The sequence below is a fragment of the Microtus ochrogaster genome, chromosome 22 (assembly GCF_000317375.1).
Source record: "Microtus ochrogaster isolate Prairie Vole_2 chromosome 22, MicOch1.0, whole genome shotgun sequence".
Lineage (NCBI taxonomy): Eukaryota > Metazoa > Chordata > Mammalia > Rodentia > Cricetidae > Microtus > Microtus ochrogaster.
In genome coordinates, this window is record NC_022023.1 from 34,228,855 (window position 1) to 34,240,649 (window position 11,795).

The window sequence follows — 11,795 nt, forward strand, 5'->3', positions numbered from 1 at the left end:
TTTTTGGTTTTTCGAGACAGGGTTTCTCTGTGGTTTTGGAGCCTGTCCTGTAACTAGCTCTGTAGACCAGGCTGGTCTCGAACTCAGAGAGATCCGCCTGCCTCTGCCTCTCGAGTGCTTTTTTTTTTTAAGTCTTGATACATTTATCAAGTCCACACAAGGCTTAGAAAATCTGTCCCATCTCTTTTCTTCGGTATCTCTAAGATGGCTTGCAAAAACAAACGAAAAACTTCCAAACTCTTGCCAGGTGGTACACATCTTTAGTCTCAGCGCTCTGGAGGCAGAGGCAGGCAAGGAGATCTCAGAGTTTGAGGCCAGCCAGGGTTACATAAGGAGACCCTGTCTCAAAAATGAAATAAAAAAGAAAAATCTGTTGGTAGACATTGTACCGAATTATAACGTACAGTGAAAAGTAATTTTCCAGGCTTCTGTTACAAAATGTCACAGGCTTTGTGTCCCCATTCCGAAACACATGTATTTCTTTGAAAGTAACATTGATATAGCTGTACCAGACTGTGGACTCCTGGGTACTTGGTCGTTCAGGTTCAGTGCTTCTTGGAGCCTGAATCTGAACTGAAATTCTGCATTCTGTCTGCTGTGTTGACATTCAGGAGTTAGCTCTCCAGGTAGGCATCTGTTGCCTCACTGAACAATGGGAACCTCACCCCCTGGGAGGAGCTCTGCTCTTCTTGACAACAGATGTCTTCTGACAACCTCTAACTAACAGCCCTCTGGAACTTTTTTGTTTGCTTTTTGAGACAAGGTTTTGCTTAGGCTGGCCCAGAATTTCCTCCTGCCTCTGCCTCCGGGGTGCTGGGATGACAGAATGCCACAGTTCAAACTTGCCTTCATGTATTGAAGGTCTTATATTGTCTTGAACTCCTGGGCACTGTGAGCCTGCTTCCTCAGCCTCTGGGTGCTGGGGTTTGGTCATATGTCTCAGGCTGGAGTGGCCTCTTGTTCATTAATCCCCTATCTCCGCATCCTGGTGCTGGGTTACAAACAGTTGTACCAAGCCTCACTAGTGAGGTTAGTTTTGTAAGATAAATTCTCTACAAGTGGATTGCCAAGTTCATAGCTGAGTTTTCTGTTGTTTGTTTTGGGTTTCTTCTCTTCTGTCTTTCCTCCCGTCAGGTCGGTTGGTCGGTGTCTCTCTCACTCTCACTGTCTATCTTTATCTGTGTGTGTGTGTGTGTGTGTGTGTGTGTGTGTATGCGCGTGTGCACACACACACATGCTGGGGAGAGAATCCAGGACCTTGTCCACAGTAGCAAATGCTCTACCTTGAGCTATGGCCCCTGCTTGATGATGTATTTTATGTGGGACAGATCTCAGACTGGGGGTTACCCAAGTGGCTGAAGCAGGAGAATCAAAAGTTCTTGGCCAAGTGAGTTCCAGAAACTTAAGGAGATCTATTTCCAAATGAAACACTGGGCTGCCGTGCCTGTCACCCTAGAGGTCCCCAGGGTCAGGACTGGTGTGGCTGTTTAAGCCTGTCTTCACTGTGCATCCCCTCCGGCGCCACTCTCAGCTCAGAGGCCTATCCCAGTCAAGGATGTTGGAGCAGCCACGCTCCCCTTCTAGGACTCCCAAGTAGTTCTCAAAATGCAGAGAACAGAACAGGGCCTGGCCTTGTTGCCTTAGTGTGCCCCCCCCCCCCCGTCTGATAGGTAGTGGCAGGATTTTAGCTCTAAGTTTAGCTGTAAGCCGGGCTACAGAGTAATAACTTATCTGTATCTCAAAACAGCAGCAGATGGTCTGGGTGTGTAGCTCAGTTGGTAGGGTGCTTGCGTACCATGCAGGAAGCCCTGGTTTGTTAGAGTAGAAGGTATACAAAGGGAGTTCCAGGGGTATGTAATGAAACTCCACTCAGAGGCCTGCAAGCCGTGGGTCCGTGCAGGGAGCCATGTGAACATGCAGTTCATTGCCTGGTTTCTGCTCCAAGAAGCCCCAGATGTGCTAATCCTGTGGCCGTGCAGTGCAGCCTGAGACTTCTGGGTGTGGTACTGGCGCTAGGAGATTCCACAGAGAGATGAGCAATAGTGTGAGGAATTGCTTGGCTGTGCCTGCAAGAAGGGCTCTCCCCATGGTCTGGAGAGGCCCAGCCAGAGGGAGCAGGCTGCTGGTGCTCGCTCTCACCCCAGGGGCCAAAAGGAATGGATAAAGACATCTGGGCTCTATCTGTGGGCCTTGGAGGGAGACTGGGGGGTGGGGGGGGCGAATTAAAGAAGGAAGTGCAGGAATGTTGAATGTTGCAGTGCATGCCCTCAGATGGAGGTGAGTGGGTTTGCACCCGTGCAGGAGGTACAGTAGGCAAGCTCTGTGCCTGAGATCCTTGGAATGGGATGCCAGCCTAGGCCTGAGGCTGTCCTCCTGTTTGAATCCCTGTGGCTCCAGGTCCCTCAGCTGGAGAAGTCTCTGGAGGCCCCTCCCCTGCTGATTCCCAGCAGGCATTGACAGAGGGACCCATGGGGCGTCCACCAGACTTTGCCTCTTGGTGGGCCACCATCCAGCCTGCCTACAAACCTGGAAAGTCCAGCTCAGCTGAGGATCAGTTTACTGTTTTGACATTCCAGGGCCCTGTCCCAAAGAATGACTGCTGTGCCCAGGAGTCTGAGCCAGCTCTAAAGAGCTGCACACAGATGGCTCGCAGCCCAGCCTCCTGTAGGATAGGATTTTCCCCAGTTCCTCAACATCCCACTGTTTCAGCTGGGTCTCTCTCCTGTGTTTCTTTTTTCTGCTAAGTAACACCTCCAGGGTCTGAGTCCCTGGAATATCATTTCTTATTAGAGAAGCTACAGGCTAGGTGTGGCAGGGCCTGCCTGCAATCCCTGTGGGTTCCAAGCCAGCCTGGGCTACATAGTGAGAGCCAGCAGGACAAGAGACTGAGCTCAGCGTGTAGAGCACTCACCTAGCTTGTAAGGAAGCCCTGGGCTCCATCCCCAACTCCACCCCCCACCCCCCACCCCCGTGTAGGCGCCCACTCCTGTCATCTAGAGGCATCATCTAGAGGCAGGATGTTCAACTACATAGTATGTTTGAGGCCAGCTTGGGTTACATGAGACCCTGTCACAGAAAAGATAAAGGAATCCTCAGCCCACACTGGCAAGAATCAGAAATGACTGGTTATAAAAGAGTTTCGGGATGTCGAGGCAAGGTATGGATGGAGCTGGAAGGCAGGATAGGTAGCATAGGCTACTTCTGGCAGGTAAGACTGCAGCTCTGGTCCCATTGATACAAAAGTCACAGGTCCCCAGCTCATCTCCCAGCTGAGCCTGCAGGTAAATGTGAATGTGTAAAATGAGCTTGAGGTGTTGAGGGAAGTTGGGAGTTTCACTTCCTACAGGTGAGGCAGTGGAGGGATGGTGACTCCCTCTGTCTCCTCACCCTGGTGTGAGTGTGGAGGATTGAGGGTTCTGAGGAAGTCTGGGTGCAGAAGTGGCCTGTGGGTGGCTCAGAAGTTTATTTGGGTGTCTTCACTGTTAGCTGAACTGACTGGTTTCCTGGTCACTCTGTGATGGCCTGGAGGTGAAGTGTAACTAATATGGTGCTTGTGCCACCTGGAATGTGGACTTCACCCCCCCCCCCCCGCTCGTTTTTTGCCTGAGAGAAAGGGAAAGCTTGTAAAGAAGGATTGGTTGGTCTGATTTAGGAAGAAAATTGGCAACTGTGTGGCTGTGGGGTACCAGGCAAGTGCTTGGTGAGCCTCCGCCCCCACCCATAAGACCTGAAAGCTAGGAGGGGCTGCAGACTTGGGACTCTGTGGGTTGGAGTTGTAATGTTCTCTCCCTCTCCCTCTCCCTCTCCCTCTCCCTCTCCCTCTCCCCTCATTGGAGGCGGAATACAAGGCCTCTTGCGGATGGGCATTTGGTGACACCCCGGCCCTCACTTTGAGGCCACGTTTAATCTATGAGCTGAAAGTCCACCTGAGTCAGAGCCCTGGGCTCCCAATGCAGCGCCCCAGCTATCGTTCACCTGGGTGTGGTAGGCCACCCCCACCATGCTTAGATAGCCTGGACAGCTCCAGCCCAGAGCATCAATCACAGCAGCCACTGTGTTCCAACCCCATCATCCCGTTAGGGACATGGTGTCTGAGCGTCCCTGTTAGTGTGCCACTTCACCTCTTAGTGCCCACTCCCCTCCTCCCTGTTCTTCAGCCTGGGCCCTTCTAGAGAGGCCCCTGCTCTGTGTATATGCATGCAATGCAACATACATGTATCTGTGTGTGCATGTCTGTTCCCCCTACCAGGCACAGCCTTTGTTGGTCGGGGTCCTGGGACACAGCTGCACCCTCTCTGCTCCTCCACATCCCACTTCCCTGGTAGGATTTGAGAGGCCAAAGCAGGCAGCTGTGTGGAGAGGAGAACCAGGCCCAGGTTTGGCTCTCTGCTTGGCACCCCCAGCTCCAGCCCAGGGCTTTTTTTCTTTTTCTTGTGGGGGAGGGCAGGGGTCAACCTGAGGTACCATCCACTGTTAGAACCTAGGACTCACCTAAGACTAGCATGGCTGACCAGGATCCCCATGTCCAGCAGCACTGGAACTGCCAGTCTTCATCACAGCCAGCTTTTCTTTCTTTTTTGTTTTTTTGTTTTGTTTTTGTTTTTTCGAGACAGGGTTTCTCTGTGGCTTTGGAGCCTGTCCTGGAACTAGCTCTTGTAGACCAGGCTGGTCTCAAACTCACAGAGATCCTCCTGCCTCTGCCTCCCAAGTGCTGGGATTAAAGGTGTGTGCCACCACCGCCCGGCACAGCCAGCTTTTCTTTTCTTTTTTTTTTTTTTTAATATTTATTTATTTATTATGTATACAATATTCTTTCTGCGTGAAGGCCAGAAGAGGGCGCCAGACCTCATTACAGATGGTTGTGAGCCACCATGTGGTTGTTGGGAATTGAACTCAGGACCTTTGGAAGAGCAGGCAATGCTCTTAACCGCTGAGCCATCTCTCCAGCCCCCAGCCAGCTTTTCATATGGGAGCTGAGATCACTGTGGCGGGCACTGTACCAGCTGAGCCATCTCATTCCCTGTTTACTTACTTTATTCCTCTGAGCTTTTGTTTGTGAGATGGGGTCTCAGTCTATCACCTAGGCTAACAACACACTCACACCCTGTGCTGGGGTCATGGCTGGGTCTCTGCTGTCTGGTCCTCTCTTGAGCTCTCCCTGGAAAGCTAGAGAGAGAACTGCAGCTTCTGGCAGCTGCCTTGCTCAGCCTCTCCCTGCCAGGGTCAACCCTGCTGCCTGGGTGGGTGCCCTCTGCTCCCTCTTCCTGCCCTCCGCAGGTCCACAGGATGCCTCATCTTCCTTTTCCGTTCAGCTCCTAGAAAACCTGCTGATTTGAGCCCCTGGGGGTCATGGGACAACTTCCCAAGCACCGAAGGAACACAGCTGTGGCTTCCTCCACAGCCCTGACTCAGCACCTGCCAGCTGACCTCTCTGGAGGACTCCCATAGGCGGGTTCCTTCCTTTCTGGTTGATCCCCAGTGTTAGCCCCCTGGGATATGTGGGGGGTGGCTGACTCCTGAGAACCAGCATGTTTACTCAGCATTTCAGGGTGACAAAGGTGACAGGTGCCCTACTGCGTTGGCCTGAGTCACTAAGTCTGTGAGTGCAGACTGTACCCACGTTGAGCTGGGTCCCTGGCCTGCATGGGGACTGTGCCCAGAACTGTGTAACTATGTAACAGCTCAAGGGCCAAAAAGGACTTCTGGGGGTCCAGTCTGTGTTGTCCCCTAGCATTCTCTGCCCGCACCCCACCAGCTGTATTGTGCTCGCCCCACCTCTCTGTGCACTGTGCCTCGGGCACCTCGCCCTGCCTGCTCTACCCTCCGCCCATCCTGTCACAGACATGGCTGGCTGCTGGCGTCTCAGTGCTTAGTGGGGCAGCCCTAGCACTCTGGTGCCACTCTCATGTCATCAGATACGCTCTGCTGTTGCGTGGCATGCTCTTATAGGCAGGCCACGCCAAGCCTGTGTCCTGTTGTGTGGTGCCAGCTGACAGGCTGATCACAGGCAACACCAAGGTGGCCTCCTGCTCAAAGCTAAGAATGGGGCTTCCTCTCTGTGGCCTCCCACAGTGTCCCTGGCCTGACTTGTTGGGCACTTGAGGGAACTGGGTCATTTGAAACTTGGCCAGGAGCAGGTCTGACTGGTCTTACAGAGGAATTAGCCTGGCTCTAGCCTTCTGACCTTAGGATGCACCTCCAGCACTTGGGCTGCACTAGGCCGAGCTTTGGAACCGTGGGGTGGCAGGAGCTGATGGAACAGGCTGAGGACAACCAGGCCTGGAGGGGCCAGGTCACCCGGCTGGGAAACACCAGTCTCCATACACCTCAGTTCAGGCCTTAGTCCACTGCCGAGGACACCGACTGCCTGGGTCTACGTGGCCTGCCTTGCACCTCATGCACCTGCTGTGACACACTACCTGACACTCACAGCCACCTTGTCCTCTAGGTTCCCCTCCATCTCAGTGCTGTTTGTGAGCCATTCCTTGGCACCAACCATTCCCTCGCCCATGACCTTCATCCCAGCACCGAGTGTAACTCCAGCCACCTTTCCCCAGCTTGCCTGCCAGCACTCATGCAGACCTCTGTAGGAGCCGGGCCTCACTCCACAGCCCGAGTCCTTCCTTCACAGACATTCTTACTTTCACCCAGCCTGTCCCAGCTTCCCAAGTCCAGCTGAAAACTCCGTTTTACCTTTAGTAGGCTCTTCCAGACTGTGACATATTGGCAGAATCCTCATCTAGAATCTCCCAGTGAGGGGCTTGGGTAGTGGCTGGGGAGGAGCCCCACCTACCCCCTGTCTGGGCAGGGGCTCTGGCTCCACGGCAGGAGGGTAGTCTTGATGTTTTTGCTTGACGCAAGTAGATAGCTATAGTTTCAGATACACAGGGAGAGAATGGCGGAGCAAATTCTCTGCTCCACAGTGAATGCCCAGGTCTGTGGCAGGTTTGGGAGCTCTGCAAAGCTCGGTCATGCCCACCCAGAAGTTTCTCTTGGCCCTAGGTAGCTGTAAAAGAATCATCATGGGAAGGAATATTGTTGTCATCACATACCTTCTCTGGGAGTCAGTCACCTTCCCTTGTCAACCTCATCCTAACTCCCTGGTGTCCAGCCCCACCCTGCACCCACGATCTCAGGGAAATTGGGGTCTAGCAGGTTTAGGTTTTTGTCAGAAGACAACTGGTAGCCACTGGAGGACTTGGGGGCAGCAAGATTGCAGGGGCCAGGAGGGCGGGTTGGTAGTCAGTGGCTTCTCTTAGCGACTGTTCAGACATCACCATGGCCAACTATGTCAGTAGCCAAGCACAGTCCAGCCCTGCTGACTCTCAGCAGGACAGTAGGTGATGTCATTGTTGTCAGGGCTCAGCCCAGCAGTGAGTAGAGAGGCTCTCTGAGGTCCTTTCTACCCTCACTAGCGGGGCTTGCGATGCCTATGCGAATGCACAATACCAGCTGGTAGCACCCCAGACCTGCGGGACATGGGTCATCTCCCTTCCTCAGTGTAAGACACAGATGTTTCTAATGAGATCTAGAATGAGTTCTGTTGGCTGGGTACAGCAAGATGGCATGGGGCGCTGTCAACGGGACATGGCAGATCATGATCCAATGTCTGCCAAGCAGTGGTTGGAAAACTGGTTTGTGTGACCTGTCCATGAGCCACCATTGTCCTGCCTGTCCTTTGTCCTAGCGGAGGTGGAAGACATGTGAGTCTCACTAATTTTTGTTTTTGTTTTTTGTTTGTTTGGGGTTTTTTTTTGGTTGGTTTTGTTTGTTTTTTTCATTTTTTTTTTTCATTTTTTCAAGACAGTATTTCTCTGTAGCTTTGGAACCAGACTGGTCTTGAACTCATAGATACAGAGATCCACCTGCCTCTGCCTCCTGAGTCCTGGGGTTAAAGGTGCAGCGAGTCTCGATGTTTTTACAGTGGGGCAGCATGTGGTTGTCATGTGACTGACCCCTTGCACGGGTGCCCTGACTTTCAATGGGAGCCCTGCCTGCTTGCTGTGACTGTATCTGTGTCTGTCTGTGATCCTGGCCTGGGAAATCACCAAGTCATTCCATTGGTGTGACCCAATCCAAGCCTAGAGCCACGGGTACCGTGTGTTTAAGCCCTTGTGGAGGGTGATATTTTAGCCACCCTGCCATGTCGTCTATGCCTGGGAGCTGTAGACAGCTCAGGAGGCTCCCAGGCACACAGTTGGCCCTGTGCTCTGAGAATTAGGACTGCCAGCCAGAACATGGGGTCCTAGTGCTCAGGAGGCAGAGGCAGGATGATCACCATAAATTGAAAACAGAGACCCATTGGACTCCTGTGCTTGGCCATGCCCATCACTTTGAGCTCCTGGCACCCAGCCTCTGCATTCCCAGCACAGCTGCCTGGTGTAGTTCCCCTGCATCCCCAGGATTAGCACACACACAGAACCGGGGTCTGAGCTGGCACCTGTGCCTGTGTTCCTAGTGGGACCAGAGACTGCCATGCTATCTTGTCCCAGCTCCCAAAGCCTTCCACCAAAAGACACTGCAGCCTCCACACTGTGGGCTCCAGTCGGTGTATGTGCTTTTTAGGTGGCTTCCTTAGCGCAGTGCTCCGCATTATCGGGTCCCTAGGGTGAGGAAGTGGGTAAGCCTTGCAGACCAGAGAAACTTAGTTTGCCATGCTGGTGTTGTACCATGGATTAGGGTGAAGGACTCTAGTGTCCTCCCAAACCAAGGGTCCTGTGCTGATGGCTAGGGGAATGTGTTGAGTGGGGTCTGAGAGCCATGGTCACCCTGCTTTAGTCACTGAACTACATGCCTGAGAGAGGCTTGTCCTGACTCAGTTGGGAGATCCAGTCCCTGCCCATTGGCCTTTTGTGTCCCCAACAAGGGCACACGCATTGCTCTGAAGACCAGGCCCAGTACCTGGACCTTTAGGATGGTCAGTTCCTTGTGAGAGAAGACAGCCAGTGTCCTGAATCTTTGTCCCCATTACTAACTGAAGGCAATGGGGGTCCCTTCAGGGTCCCTGCTCATCCTATGCTCTGCAGAACCGACCTTCAGCTCTGCATACTTTACCCCTGCCCACTTGAAAAGAAGCCATTGGTCACAGGCACCACTGCATGGTTCTTCGGGGAGCTGGTGGTGTTCAGGTTAGTCCAGAGGGTGTCCCATACCCCATAACCCTCAACAGCACTTGCCTGCAGCGACGGAGGCTGACTGTGTCCACGGGTATGGGCTGTAGAAGGGTGAGCACTTCTGAGCCTGGTGCCCTGTACAGAATGGGACTGACTGGGCTCCTCCCCTTGGTGTCCCTCTTCTCCGCCTGCCTCCATACTGCCCACTCCTTGCCCTCAGCCGGACATAGTGCTGCCCATGGCCTGCTGAAGGGGTGTGCTTCTCCCTCCTGAATCTCACAGAGAAAAATAATAGTTGTTAGCTAGATGGTGGTGGCACACGCCTTTAATCCTAGCCCTTGGAGGCAAGAGGCAGAGGCAGGTAGATCTCTGTGAAATTGAGTCCAACCTGGTCTACAGAGCAAGTTACAGGATAGCCAGGGCTACACAGAGAAACATCTCAAAAAACCTTAAAAAAATAGTTATAAGCAGTAGCACCTGGACAGGGCAGACCTAGGGGTAGCATGCGAGCATCCCCAATGTGTGCAGTGCTGTCTGACTGATAGGGCCAATGATGGGCGGCCCCGGTAGGAAGGCTGAGTGACTCACGGAACACATGGCCTACTAGAATTCAGATGTGGGAAGAAGAGGGCACCAAGCACAGATGCCACCCAAGCGTCACCATGCTGTGTACTTGTCCCCACGCACAGCTGGTCCCTCCCTGCAGCTGGATTGAGGGCAGGAAGGCTTGGTACTGCTGTCATCCTGGGCTGAGGCTGGGCAGTGTGACACAGTAGGGGAGGTGGTCAGGAGACTTGGGGTGTGGGCATTTTCTCCATAAACTCAAAATGAAGAGTCCAGTGAATGCCGGGAGTAGCGCGAGGGCCATTAGCTGTGGTTCAGAGTCTGCTCAGTGTCCTGAGGGTGGCCATGTCCTTACCTGAGGTGGGGACATAACTACCCAGACAGAGCAGGGAAAGTAGGGTCTTTAGAAGGGTGTGGTCACCAGGCTGGCTGCACAGGGGTTAAGGGGCAGTGAGCCACGCAGGGATGAGTTGGCCACTGTGGGGACATGTGGGGTTCCCAGCCTCCCTCACCCCATCCCTGTTGTCATGCAGCCATCAATGATGCAATTGATAGGGCACAGTCCCCTCCCTACCCTGAGGAGCTTGAGTAGGTGTCACTGGTACCCAGGGCTGGGTGCAGCTGAGACGGGGGGCTTACCCCTCTTCATTGTTTTGTCTAGTGTGGCTAAGGGCTGGGTGCCTGTAGAGCGTCACTGTGCCCATGCTTGAGTTCTCTTTGGCTTGCTGTTGGCTGTCAGACACAGCCTTGGCCAGGCCAGGTAGTTGCTCTGCCACTGAGCTGTGTCCCAAGTTCTGCCTTGTTTTTTTTTTTTTTGTTTTTTTTTTTTCAAGATAGGATTTCTGTGTGCCCCTGGCTGTCCTGTAGACCAGGCTGGCCTCAAACTCAGAGATCCGCCTGCCTCTGCATTTCAAGTACTGAGATTAAAGTATGAGCCACCATCACCCAACTTGCTTTGCTTTTTTAAAAGCAAGCTAGCCTCAAACTCACTGTGCAGGGGAAGATGACCTTGAACTCCTGGTCCTCCTAGCTCCCACCTGAGTGCTGGGGTGACAGGTGTGCCCATCATGCCTCTGCTTAGAGAAGGGTCTCTCTGCTGCCTCTCCCCCACCCCCCGTGGGGCAGTGGCTGCTCAGGTGCTGCTCCACCCACGTTACAGCTGAGGGAGCTGAAGCAGGAGGACTGGGTCTGGGATTTCGTCTTTGTTTGGGGTACTGAAAATGGAACCCCAGGGCCTCTTTGATACCAGGAGAGTGCTGTCCTTACCGGCTCAGGACTTTCATCCCAGCTCTGAGGGACAGGCTCCCAAGCAGAGTCTTCTCCCTATCGTGTGTCACCAGACCTTGTGGGCACACCTATGGTGACTTAGCCTTACCACACTGAGGGTTTATTATCTCAGTAAATATTATCTCAACAAATATGCAGTGCCCATGGTCTGCTGGTCTGGCATCTAACTCAGCATCTGCAGCCAGGTCAGCAGACCCCCAGCAGTGGGGGTGCCAGTCCCCGCCTCACTCGCCCAGGTCGCCGCAGGTCACTGTGGACTGCAGAGCCTAGGCTCTCAACCTGCCCGTGTGTCTGTCCCTTGTTACCCAGGTCTGCTGTGATTGGTGCAAATTGTAGTCTCGGGAGGCTGAGCAAGGCTTGAGCCATCCCTCTTGTTCTTCAAAGAAACCTGTCATTTCTTCCTTTGTGTCCTGTGACACAGCCATACCTCACCCCCCACCATCCAGGTCCCTAGGGTGCAGAGCAAGAGTCTCCTGGTTTTCTCAGACTTTCTAGAACCTTCTGCCATGGTGCGGGAGGTTGCTGTGGGAGCTGGACAACAGCCCTGACTCCTGCTACTTCCAAGGCCACCAAGTGTGCAGCAAGAGAGGGCTAAACACATGCAGGGTGGATTCTAGCAGACAAGACAGCCAGGGCTGGGACTTCAAGAGCTGCAGAAACCCTGGCATGGCCCGCAGAAGGCTGCTCAGACAGAAAGCAATAGGGGAAGCCGGGCGGTGGTGGCGCACACCTTTAATCCCAGCACTCGGGAGGCAGGGGCAGGCGGATCTCTGTGAGTTCGAGACCAGCCTGGTCTACAGAGCTAGTTCCAGGACAGGCTCCAAAACCACA

General features: G+C 53.5%; 1 protein-coding gene across 1 annotated transcript in view; it reads left to right on the top strand.

Moving 5' to 3' along the window:
• The window catches only part of Sh3gl1 (SH3 domain containing GRB2 like 1, endophilin A2), a 20,723-nt gene that overhangs the window by 632 nt on the left and 8,296 nt on the right, over positions 1 to 11,795 (top strand). The gene's annotated exons all lie outside the window — the stretch shown is intronic.